At 42.6% G+C, this 13,363-nt stretch overlaps 1 long non-coding RNA gene across 1 annotated transcript in view; it reads right to left on the bottom strand.

Annotated features, from left to right (window-relative positions):
• Positions 1 to 1,550: 1,550 nt before the first annotated feature.
• LOC146501338 (uncharacterized) overlaps positions 1,551 to 13,363 on the bottom strand; it is a 39,672-nt gene continuing 27,859 nt past the window's right edge. Inside the window, exon 2 of the long non-coding RNA XR_014869503.1 lies at positions 1,551 to 12,471. This is a non-coding gene — a long non-coding RNA (uncharacterized LOC146501338). The remainder of the gene's footprint in view (positions 12,472 to 13,363) is intronic.

The following is a 13,363-nucleotide window of genomic DNA, read 5'->3' as shown; positions in this document are numbered from 1 at the left end:
GATCTCTGTTCACTGTATTAAATTTGTCCATTTTCTTTGGGTGGCTTCCCAGAAGCAGGCGAGACCACAGACATGAAAACCTATGTGAGATGACGCCCAACCATACGGCCAAACTGTCCAATCTATAGTGTGCATGCAGACGTACACTACTGTGGCAAGGCTGATTTAAAAATCATTTCCTTTGTAGCTTGTTAGTTCCTCATAACCTCTTGTTATAAGTATACTTTTACCGCATGCTCTTGGTTGTTTTCTACATCAGGCTTTAGTGAGAGGATGGTTTCATTAAAGTGAAACAGTATCTTATACTGAATATTTACTGAAAAAGTCCCGAACACCCAGGCTGTTAAAGTGAGATTTCGAATGCTGACCTATTCCCTTTTGACTCTTTGCGGATCACCACGAAATCCCGATAATCCCAAGGAACACAGCTTTGCTTTAAGAGCCACCATTTTCTTTCAGTATGAACCCTTTTATCCCTCCGCATCCTTTTGAAAATGTCCAAAAATGGAGAGGAGAGAGGAAAAAGAGGCACGGGGGGGGAGGGAAGGGATCTGACAGGCTGTTCCAGCAACGAGACCCACGACTGACACATTTACTGTGGAACAGGACAAGTATATGAATGTGTGAGCGAGACAGAGAGAGACACACATGCACAGAAACTGAAATGTTAGCAGATAGTGTCTCTTTTTGTCAGCTGAGTGTGGTCACAGGACCAAAGCTCCACTTCACTAATTTCATTCCCTCCTGGCTGGGTAGGAATTCTGCAGAGACATCTCAGCAGGACCTTTTTTTCTGTTTCCTTTAAATCCTCACTACAGACACAGATTTGTCACTTTCTTTCCCAAAATAAGATCTCATTTGATCTCCTGCCATCAAAATAGCCTTCCGTCTGAGACAACTGTCACTGTTTATCCACATTATGAAGATAACGGGGCCATCTTCTGTGGTTTGGGGGTGTCAGATGAGTTGAGTGTGGAGGAGCTTGTCAGAGGAGAGGAGAATGATTCATTGTGTTGCTCTATAATTGAGTGATCCAGCATTCATCGTGGGCATGATGGTGAGATCATCCCTCACTATTAGACGTGCAGGATTCGGTGCAGAACTGCAGGACAGCAGCTTTGAGAACAGAAAGGACTGTTCTGCTGGTTCTGCCTGTCTTTCCTCCAAAGTGCAAACTGTTAATGCTCTTCTTTGTTGCGTTAGGCCTTCATTTATTTCACTACAGTGCAAAAGCCATTAAGAAGCAATTTAAGCATACCAGTGAAATGTTTCCCATCTTGAATCCATGTTGCATTCAGGGACATGCAGACATTTAGGATTAGCCTTTTTGGAAATATTCGTCTGGCATCTCGGTTTGGTTTGTAACCAAAATAGAAGTCTCCACACCTTGACTGTGCACATCAGCTGTCCAAAAATGAACCCCTTTGAAAGAGATTTGAAATCATACACATTACATATCTAAAGAGGTACTTGCAAAGGGAAATTAGGGAATTTTATGAGGGAAAGTATGAATCCAGCTGCAAAGACGCTGTATTTCCAACCAAACAGACCCAATGCAGGTTCAATCTTATTAATTTGTAGTATTAACTCACATTAAGACTACACATTAATTGTAATAATTTAATAAGGAAGGGTTAGGAACCCTTTCTAACCCTAACACCTAACCTTTAGGATTAGGATTAGCGGTTAGGGTTAGGAAGTGTTAAACCCCCGGGCCTCGGACCGGTACCGGTCCGTGAGTCGTTTGGTGTGAAACTATACATTTCAGGTGTGAAATGTATAGTTTTCAGGGGTTTTATCGGTTTTCAGCGTTATTTTGTTATCGTTTTTATCGTTTACTCGGTTTTCCTTGGTCTTTTCATGTGTGTTATGAATAAATTGTATTTTTTTCGGTACCGGTACTAGTTTTATTTTGTTGTATTTATCCGCGACACCTTAAAGGCCGGTCCATGAAAATATTGTCGGGCATAAACCGGTCCGTGGTGCAAAAAAGGTTGGGGACCGCTTTGTTAAACCACAACAGTCTCATTTGTTAGAGTGGACAGGACTGAAGAAAATATGGAGCTGTTTTTCCAATATGATTAGGATGAGATAGGATAGGATGAGATATTTTATTGCTTTATTTTATTTTCCAGAATAGTTGAAGTGGGGTAAACTTTAATTTTCTATGCTTCAAGGAAAAAGGACGTGCTTTTTATTCCATTTATTGACAAATTCATCACTAAATTAGCCAAGTTCACCCATACAAATGAAGCAGTTGTGTCGCTAATCTCATCTGCACTTTACTTATGCAAACAGCAGCAACAGAAGACTTCAACATAGTTTAATTACAATGTAACATATGCATAGTTATTCCTGTCTTTTTGACAGTAATAGTGCACATTCTAAACAAAAACTGTGTTTTTGTTTTGAAATTTGACCGTGGGGTTATTTTGGTTCCTTTTTGATCAAATGTGAAAGCGGTATAAAGCTATCCTGCGTGACAGTGAGGGTGCAGGCAAACCATTTTTAGCAAAGCGAGTGCAGAGAGGTGTTGGCAAGGTCCTTTGTGAGAGATAGAAAGTAAGAGAGGGTGCTTGACCTCCCTTAAGAAGCCATCTGTATAGTGTGCTCACAGCACAGTTCAGTACAGGCTGTCCTGAATGTTAACAGCACAGCATTGGTACTTTCTGAGATTCATAGATTAGCTGCCAACACTTAGATAATAACTGCTTTTACTGCTTGTTGATATTTTGTGGCTCACGTGAGATTTGCCTTCATCTCTGTCCTTTGCCTCGTTTTGCAAAGAAATGTCTTTCGCCGAGATGATAAAGTTGGAGACTGTTGACGTAGCCAACAGTTACACTTCATTAGTTGATACGGTGCTATCATGCCATTGTGCATACAAGTGTGTGTGTGTGTGTGTTTGTAGAGCAGTGGCAGGAGGAGTGTGTGGAGGTCACCTTGACTTTGCCACTGCAGAGCAAATCAGTAAGTTAGAGAAGGCAATCTTTTTCACATTTGTCTAGCGAGTCTCACATCGTAGCACAAAGAAGCAATTTACCTTCTCAGCACTGCACAAAGTAAATACACGAGCTGCAGTCATAACCTCGCCTCCTCCTTCTCCCGCCTTCGCCCCGCTTGGCGTGCACGAGTGATAAAACGCACAGGGAGGAAACAGAGACTGCTAGGTACACAGGTAAATGGACGAAATGATCCAGTTTGCCTCATTAGAGAAAAAACATTATGTTCCCGGGTACACTAGCGCACCAAGGTTGTCATGGAAACCAAGCAGCTTTGTCACAGACTGTTTCCGTGGGGTTCTCGTCTGTCTGTCTCTCCACATTTGCTCTTCATCAGGGACACTCAGATCACTGATATTCTACACCACAAGGCTATGACTCATACACATCATCTTTGCATCTGGAACAAAAAGGGGTGGGGGAAAAACAATACACACACACACACTAGACACAGTGGCAACACATACGTACTTACACTCCTACATCTACTGCAAATCTGTGTTAATTATATGCATATATTATATGCATACTTGCACAGAATAATCGTCAGTGTTTTCAGCAACTACAGAACGTGCATGACACTTTTAAGGTGCCTTTTTCAGACCATGACAGATGTGCACCGCGCTGAGTAGTCCTCCTTTCTGAGTGGTTATGTTGGCGCCTGCCTTTGTGATCTGACTGGTTCACCTCATTATATATCAGGTAGATTATGGGCTTTAATCGGCCTTTAGTCCGTCCGATCAGCTGATGTGCTCAGTGCGTTTCCTGCTTATCTAGGCCACCAGATGTCAAAATCGGGGGCCTTATGGCAAACCAGAGCAGCATCCCGAGTACCAGGAGAGAGAGAGAGAGAAGAGATGACTGATGTGGGAGGGAATGCCAAACTTTGCAACGGGAACCAAATCTGCAGAGGGAGTTCTGAGAGAGGCGAGATACATGTGTTTGCCAGAGATTGTTCAGGTGCACCAGGTGATTTTCATTTGAGTTGAAGATAGCAAGGCCAGTGCAAGACACACACACACACACACACACACAAGTACACATGCACACCCTGGGGTGCAAGGTAGAACAAAGTGATGAGTGACCCACTGTCTCATCGCTCTCCTGCCATTGCCTACAGCTGTTTCATCAAAGTCTCACTTCTGGCAGCCCCTCATGTGCCTGCCTGACACGCTTACTTGCACACGCATAGACACACATACACTTGTCTTGTAGCCATTTATCTCTCCTGCCAGCTTGATCTGGCTGCTTATCTCTTCAATCTTTTCCTAACTTGGATGGACACACATATACACACACACCATCCACCCCCTCTTCATCTCTATTCCCCCACCGTCCCGCCACCTTTTTTTCCTCTCTCTTCCCTACTTTACTCTGGCATTAGCTACATATGGCTTAACACATTATACATTTCACATATGGATCTGTGGACTGAGGATAAAAACATGTCTAAAACATTTGATGTGGATTCTGTGTCATGGTGAAAGTCTTTTATCATTACAATCCCTCTACTGCAGCTTGCTCCGCTCATTACTCCGCCTCCTCGGTTACAGAGTGTGTGTTTTCAGTAGTAACGATTCTCAGAGACTTCACAGAGTCAAATCTCTTCAGATTCTGATTTATTAGCTCCAAACAGAGTTAACAGTACAATGAAAAGTGCTGGACCAGAAAGGTAGCACAGCTCAGTAATAAAAGCACTCAATCATTTTTTTTAAAAAGCTAAATATTAAATGTAGGTAGGATGCAATATAAATGTGCACATGTATGAAACGGGATTTTATGTATGAAAGCCAGTGTTGGGGAGTAACGGAATACATGTACCGCCGTTACGTATTTAAAATACAAAATATGAGTAACTGTATTCCGTTACAGTTACCGTTTAAAAAGGTGGTATTTAGAATACAGTTACTTTGTTGAAATAAATGGATTACACGGCGGTACTTCCCTGTTTCATATTGTGGCGGGTCAGGACTGTTTGGGTTTTGTTTGACAGCTACGTTCTGTTGTTCCAGGTGGCAGCGTTACGGTTGCCATGGTTACAGGGTGACGCTCTCTCTCTCTGAGTGTTTCCTGGGTGAGAGAGGCGTTTTTGTTGTTGTTGTGCTAAGCTAATAGGCAGAATGCTACCGGTATAGCGCTAAAGAATGTAGCATCATAGGCAGTGTAGTCCGTGCTGCAGGGAGATTGGACTGTCATACCCGTTATGTGTCTGTGAGCGAGGGAGGGAGAAAAAGGAAAAGTACGAGCTGTCATCGAGCAAAAACGGGAGCTGGAAGCATGTAAATATAATAATAACCACTGCAGCCAAGAAGAGTGCCTGACGAGCCCAGTTGTAAGTAAGCTATTAAGACTCGACTGTACACCGTGTTCGTGTTTTCCTCCAAAAACAATAAGTTCCGTTGGAGCAGCCTTTCAACGCCTCTCTCTGTCTTCCGCTAGCAAAGTTGACCCAGACAAGAAAGTAAAGCTAGTTTTCGGCTACGAGCCCGACACAGAACCCGCCGTATTAGCCAGAGGTCCCTTTACTACGGTTCGGAGCCGCGGACCTTCAGTAACAGTAAAGTAGAGTAGAGTAACGTATTCTGAATACGGAAACGGAATACGTTACAGAATACATTTTTGGGCATGTATTCTGTAATCTGTAATGGAATACATTTTAAAAGTAACCTTCCCAACACTGATGAAAGCATATGCAGCAGTTGCGTGAGGAGTGCAATAAACAATGCAGTAAGAGTCCGTATCTGCAATGGATATGCGAATTGAGCAGCCTGACAGCCTGGTGCTAAAAATTGTCCTTAAGTATAGTGACACGAATGAGCCACATGCATCAGACAGTAGCAAGGACAGCCGTGTACGTACTGGGAGTCTGGTGCCGATCTTTAACATGGAAACTGTGACGAGACAGTTGCCCTCATTCAGAAATAGCTGTTCCAAAAATTCGGATGACTAGTTTAAGATATGGATTCATTATGAAACATCAGCTCGATATTCAAGAGAAGACCTACTGTCCAGATAAATCAGCGCAGTATTTTAGTATTTCTACCAGCACTAAGTAGCTGGGCAGCCCTTGAGACCTGTCGTAAAGCCCAAACAAACAGCTCCAAAAAGAAGACAGATCACTGTGATCTAAAAGGCTCCATCAGACTTGACTGTTCTCAGCCTTCCCCACAAGAGTGAAGCCTCACCAAATACAGAGGTCAACTCTTTAAAAATCCATTACAGTGATGTGCTGTGCATGCAGTCTATAGCAGTCTACCCACTCTATATCTATAGCGCTTTGTGCAGAGTGGATCAGAGTGGTTCAGCAGGTACTTTGATGGTGCACCTTCACTCGCGTGCCCACTGAGGTGTCCTGACCGCAGTGTTTGTGTGACGTGACCGGGAGCACGGAGCTGCTGAACCTTTCAACATTAGTGTCAAAGATGTGCGTGGGAAGGCGTTTTGCAGATGTTAAGTGAGAGGTTGTCTTGCCTCACATGACATATAAAAATGTCTATAATTGACCCTTGTTGATAGCCTCAGGCGCACATCAGCAATAGTTTATCTATTTCTAAGCATAAATAGATACAGATACAATAGATACAATAGTCTGTGTGTGTGTGTGTGTGTGTGTGTGTAGCTTAATAGCTTAAATATCATGCTTCAGCACCTGTCACCTCGTTGTGTGTTTCCAGCATGCACCTGTCATTTTAATTTCGAAAAAGTAGTGTTGCTGATGTTTGTTTGTTTGTTTGTTTTTGGCCTGTAAATATATAATTCACAGCCTCAGTCACTCTCTGTTTATATACCACTTTGCATTTAACCATTATCGCTAATCTCTAGTTCTCTTCCACAGTGTCTTTTGTCCTTTCTTCTTGTTAAAAGGGAGTTTTTCCTTCCCACTTGCGCCAAGTGCTTGTTCATCAGAGGTTGTCTGACTGTTGGGATTTTCTCTGAACCGTTTTAGGATCTAGACGTGACTGTTGTTGTGATTTGACATTATATATAAATTTAAATTAAATTGAATCAGGCTTTTAGTCACTGTGTCTTTGTAACTGTTAATAATTCGAAGTCATTTAACATATAATAAGATGCTGGAAAAAAGACTGACCTTGTAGGGAAGAGTTGGATTACTGGCATGCATGTTTGGGATTTTTCTATCCTGTCCAAAACCATCTGTATTCATCTTCCATTGCATTAAATGAGCTAACGAGGTGTGAAACTGGCTGTTAAAGTCACATGGCATTTCAAAGTGGGGTGCTTGATTCCGCACCAGAACAGCATGTAACATGTAAAGGCAGCTATTTTGCAGCCAGCTGCAAATCAAATATCAGTTAACAAGAAAGTCAGGGAGGCTTGTTGGAATCTCACTGGAGTCCTGAGCTCAACGGTGCATAGCTGATGAGTTTCCTGCATAACTGCTTCCAACCAGTCAGCCAGCCGCTCCCTGGCAAGCCATCCTGTGTATGACTCATCACATGGAGCATGTGATCATTCTTTCAATGCACACACACACACATATACAGTCACATTTATCTGCCAGGAGTTTCCCTCACCAGCAGTGCAGTACATGCAGAAAGACATCCCTGACAGAATACAGAAAAGGGAAGCTCTTTGTATTTATGTTTTTCAGGCAGTGTGCGTACGTGCATGTGCGTGCATGTCTGTGCTTGAGCATATTTGTGTTAATGACAGGATGCGTGGATGTGTGAATGGGAGTGTGTTGATTTTCCAACAGGCCAGCGTTTGATGAGGGATGAGTCATCCAGATGGAGACCCCGAGGAAGACTGGCAGGTTGATGATTCATCCAGAAAAAAAATGCTCACAAAATAAAAGATGTGTGTGTTCTTAGTAGCATATGTAAGTATAAACACGGGCATGCACAAAGATACGTTTCGTTGCACTTGTGTATTTTCTTGCATACTGTACGTGCGTGTGTCCTGTGGCTCGACAGCTTGCTTCGGGCTGTTTTTGTTTATCTTCTTGCAGAGCCGGTATATGCATTTATCAGAGAGATGCCACAGGGAGCCGTTGACTCCATTAATCCAATGCGCAGGAGAGAATTCCTCATTCCACACCACGCGCCCTCAAACTCACAATCTTATCAGCTCGCTGAGGCAATATGAATGGCACAATTCAACATGGACGCGAGCATCTGCGGTCATATGCAGATGCGATTTAAATGATCTCATTATTTTCATGTCAGATCGCTTCGAATCGAGAGCGCGAACGCAGGGAGAACTTCATCAAAGATATCAAGTGAATTGATATTCTGGTAGCTCCAAATCTGCATCATTTTTATTATTTAAACGTCTCCTGGCAAGAAGAATCCTAGATTTTCTGACAGAACTACATTGTTAAGAAATTCATTTTGATCATTTTTTGTTTTTGTGAAGCTGCTTCTAATAAAAAAGACAGCTCCCAGTATAATTAGAGAGATTTTTTGATTATGAAGTATCTTGCCAAAATACTGACGACTTCATGCTTTAATTGAAGTTATTCACTGTAATTTAGGGGCAAGCCTTCAGCTTTGTCGTGCATGTATTGTGTACATCGCAGCATTCACAGGAGGACTTCACAGAAGCTGTAATGAGCGATCATCGCCGTGAACGCGGCTGCGGTCAAAGCAGTCAGAGTCTATCTCTTTACATTAGGATGATTGATCAGCTGGCGGGATGCTAAGCTGATGATGAGGCAGTTATCTGAGAGAGGCAACAGCAAGATCATTAATCTTCCACCACGATGATGATGATGATGTGTGTGCCAGGACAGCCATGTGGTGAATCACAGCGGTATTGTTTGTTCACAGCAGTATTGATGATTCCCCCCCCTCCAAAAAAGAACGCCGTCTCTTTCTCCCTCTAGGTTTCTCATGTACCCTCGCACATGCTCAGACACACACAAACAGACACTCTGATTTTCTCTCCCAAGGGTCACCTTGAGCTGCACAAATTGGCTTCGGTTGGTTGAGGTCTCAACACAGGCAAATTAGTCAGTCGCTGCATCTCTTTGAAAGTCTGAACTAGACTGTGATGATTTCCCCGTGTTTCCCTCTTTTTTCAAGCTTACCTCCTTTGGCCTGTTTTTGCAACAGTCTTTCTTTGTTACTCCCTCTTTTTCTGGCCAGTTCTCATGTTCGCGCACTTCCCATTCATCGCATCAGCGTCACTTTTTCATTCCCTTTGTCTCCATTTTTCCCTTCATTCACTCACTCCACTTCCACTGCTGATGAATGGAGTGGGAACTGCCCCAGTAGCATCCCCAAAAGCAGCTGCTGTGGTATTTCTTGACTTGTTCATTCAGGGTGTTGGGAAATGCAGCTCTGCTTTCAAACTCGCCCTGCTTTTTATTATGTGAATGTGTCCCTCCGCTTTTACTTATCATTGCGGCGGCTGAGCTTGTTTGCCTGGCTGACGTGCGGGAACTCGGGAGAGTGCTTTTATCTTGGAAGAATGATACTGCAGTGTCACCAAAGTAGCTGAGACTATTCATTTCCTGCAAGCTACACTGTCAGTGAAAACAAGTACTCATTTTGCAACTGACACAAGCATGCATCCATCAGAAAAAAAACAAAACAAAAACCTATCAGACATGGAAAGAAAAAGCGAATCAATAAAATGATCCTCCATGAATGACAATGAGTTTTAATTACATGCTGAAAAATTAGCATGTAAACGCAGCGTGGATGTTGACTTTGGCATTTTGATTTCAGAGCTGATGTGCTTCCCAGTGCTGCAGCTTGTACTCTGCGTGACTTCTCGACTTCTGGTGAATTCTACTGATTGTAGAAGAGCTCATCCTCTATTCTCTATACTTACAGATTTTAATGTTTAGTTTTGTTCAGTTTATTTATAGTTATTCTGTTTATATTAATCCCAAATGTAATCCCCCAAAAAAGCTCCAGATAAAACATACCAAGGAGGAAGAAGACCATGAACTAGCTACACAAAGGGCCGTCAGATTCAAGCTTCTCTCCTAAATGAGTCCTGGAAAACTAGACTAATAGAAACCAAAACCTAAACAGTAGTGCTGGTGAAAGCAACAGAGGGTTTAAGGTGGTGCTGATGGAAACAAGGTAGGAGGAGTAAAGGACCAAGACAGTTGCCAACCACCATGGTTCGCCTTTTCCAGGCGTCATTTGATATTCTTAGTGTCAATTGGTGCACCAAGCCTTAAGACACCAGTTGACACTAAGAATAAATCAGAGGAGGGAGAGAGCAGGTTAATGAGGGCGACAATAAAAAACGCAACAAATGACTGAACCAACACCCTGAGGTGGCACGTAATAGATATATACACACATATCAGCTGAATAGCTAGTGAGCCACCTATACACATGCATTTGTTAGAAATATACATTATAAATGTTGGTGTTTAAAACCCAGAAAAGGAATCAGTGACTTTGAAATGTGTTATGATAGCCCATAACTGTGATGGGTTTCTAAGCAGAGTGATAATTAAGAATAATATATAATATATAACCAGTGTTGGGGAGTAACGGAATACATGTACCGACGTTACGTATTTAAAATACAAAATATGAGTAACTGTATTCCGTTACAGTTACCGTTTAAAAAGGTGGTATTTAGAATACAGTTACTTTGTTGAAATAAATGGATTACACGGCGGTACTTCCCTGTTTCATATTGTGGCGGGTCAGGACTGTTTGGGTTTTGTTTGACAGCTACGTTCTGTTGTTCCAGGCGGCAGCGTTACGGTTGCCATGGTTACAGGGTGCCGCTCTCTCTTTGCGTGTTTCCTGGGTGAGAGAGGCCTTTTTGTTGTTGTTGTGCTAAGCTAACAGGCAGAATGCTACCGGTATAGCTCTAAAGAATGTAGCATCATGGGCAGTGTAGTCCGTGCTGCAGGGAGAATGGACTGTCATACCCGTTATGTGTCTGTGAGCGAGGGAGGGAGGGAGAAAAAGGAAAAGTACGAGCTGTCATCGAGCAAAAACGGGAGCTGGAAGCATGTAAATATAATAATAACCACTGCAGCCAAGAAGAGAGCCTGACGAGCCCAGTTGTAAGTAAGCTATTAAGACTCGACTGTACACCGTGTTCGTGTTTTCCTCCAAAAACAATAAGTTCCTCTGGAGCAGCCGTTCACCACCTCTCTCTGTCTCTCGCTAGCAAAGTTGACCCAGCCAACAAAGTAAAGCTAGTTTTCGGCTAGGAGCCCGACACAGAACCCACCGTATTAGCCAGAGGTCCCTTTACTACGGTTCGGAGCCGCGGACCTTCAGTAACAGTAATAAATCACAGCAATAGTACATTCATGTAGTTGTAAACAGCATGATAATATATTAAGTAATCCAAAGTATTCAGAATACGTTACTCTCATTGAGTAACGTAACGGAATACGTTACAGAATACATTTTGGGGCATGTATTCTGTATTCTGTAATGGAATACATTTTAAAAGTAACCTTCCCAACACTGATAATATATAATATATAACATGATACATACAAGCATTTTATGCAAGCTAAAAGTAAGAATAAATAGCTGAATGTGTTTTGTTGAATGCTTTGAACTTTTCAGTGTTTGCACAATGGACAAACACTAAAATACTGCACAGTCGATAGCTGAAACATCCAGCTTTTAGCATTTAATATGTGGCTCAACTTGACTAAACACTGACGCTAGCTAAACTGAACTGAATTGCCAAGTGGTGCACATCATTTAAAAAAAATTATTGCAAAACATTCAAAATAATGTTGCTAAATAACATTCGATTATAATAACTGTGGAGTATTAGTGGAGGTGCTGAAGTAGTGGTGCTGTAGATCAGCTGACAGCGCTCTAGGTGGGAAGCTGATGAGAAAGGAGTGGAAATCACCGTTCTGTGATATATCCTTTTTTTACATCTCTAGGTATGCAGTCAGTTTCAGAACATACTAGATAGCACGAGCAACAGACTGAAACAGTGCTCCCTTTGATCAAGACCAAGTGAGTCCTCATCTTTTGTCTTGCCACTGGCGGCGTTGGCATGGAAACACCACCAGAGTGGGGAACACTGTGGTCGATCAGCAAATGGGTCACATGGAGAGGAAAACAAGCACAACCCCACACACGTACACACAGAGACTCATAGATGCGCGGCAACCCCCTTTACATCAAGTGTAGTGTTACAAAGTAAAGAAACCCCTGGCCTATTTCGCCACAACGCTCCTCTTTCTTTTGCACAACATGCTTATGTTGCAACATGCAATACAGTTAAAGTATAAACCGTGACACATATGGTTTTTGGCCTTTTGCAGAGTGCTGGGTGAAAGTTTCCTTTATGTGGATGCCAGTTTGAAAAATGGAAAGGCCCCTTGAAGACGAATGCGAAGAAAGGTGTATTGAGCGGCGCCTGTAAAATGACTCTCTGAGACGGCACCAACTACCTGCCGGTGACGCTGGGTGAAGCAGGAAGAGGTTTTAGATTGCAGTGGCCTTTCTGCAGCTTTGTCCTGAGTGAGGAGATCCCTTCACGGTGATACTCACTACAGAGAAAAAAAGAGAGAAGAGTAGAGGTGAAGGGAGATCATTGTTTGAAATTCATTCATATTTTCTAGATGTCCTTCTGACCGATTCACAGCCCACGACGGTGTGTACTCGGCTTCATTTATGGCTCACAAACCAGTCGGAGATTTAGTGTTACTGGCTTTATGTCTTGGTCCACAGCCACAACTTGGTGACCTTGTAAAAGTATCTGCAGGGCAACGTGATGCAATAAAAGATCATGTTTACTGCAGCAAAATCTGCAGAGGCCAAAAAAAGAAGTTTGCAACAGAAATAACGTCTACATGTGGCATCCTTTTGCAATTTGTAGCAAATAGTGACGCAAAGAGATGCAGTGCAAATAATGTATATATACACACACACACACACACACACACACACACACACACACACACATATATTTCAGTATGTCTGACTGGGCTTGCTCTCCTACGTGGTTCAGGGCTGGCATTCAGTTACATCATTCTTCAGAGAACGGAAGCTCAGATTACAGGAAAGGCAAACACAGGCCTCTGGGGTCTGTGAGTGTGTGTGTGTGTGTGTGTGTGCAGTCGCTATCCCTGTATGCTCTTCTTATATAACCAATCAGAATGCCCGACATGTTTCTCCTGATGGATGCGATTTCGTTTGGGTTCAGATTTCATCATTTCATTCGACACACAGTTTCGGGGCTGTTTGTATAGCTGAGATTTGGGTGACGTGTTTGTCTCCGAGCACTTTCATATGCATCTTGTTCACATATCCCCTCTTACTGAGGTAGAATACACTTAGTTATTTAACTGAAACACGATATCGCTTTCAAAACACATTTCGGTGATATTTATTCTGTAATAACTCCATATTTAATATAAATTCACAGAGTGCAACACAGAG

The sequence above is a fragment of the Neolamprologus multifasciatus genome, chromosome 15 (genome assembly GCF_963576455.1).
Source record: "Neolamprologus multifasciatus chromosome 15, fNeoMul1.2, whole genome shotgun sequence".
In the NCBI taxonomy this organism is placed as follows: domain Eukaryota; kingdom Metazoa; phylum Chordata; class Actinopteri; order Cichliformes; family Cichlidae; genus Neolamprologus; species Neolamprologus multifasciatus.
Note: the sequence above shows the minus strand (reverse complement) of the source record. Positions and strands in the feature narration are given on the sequence as shown.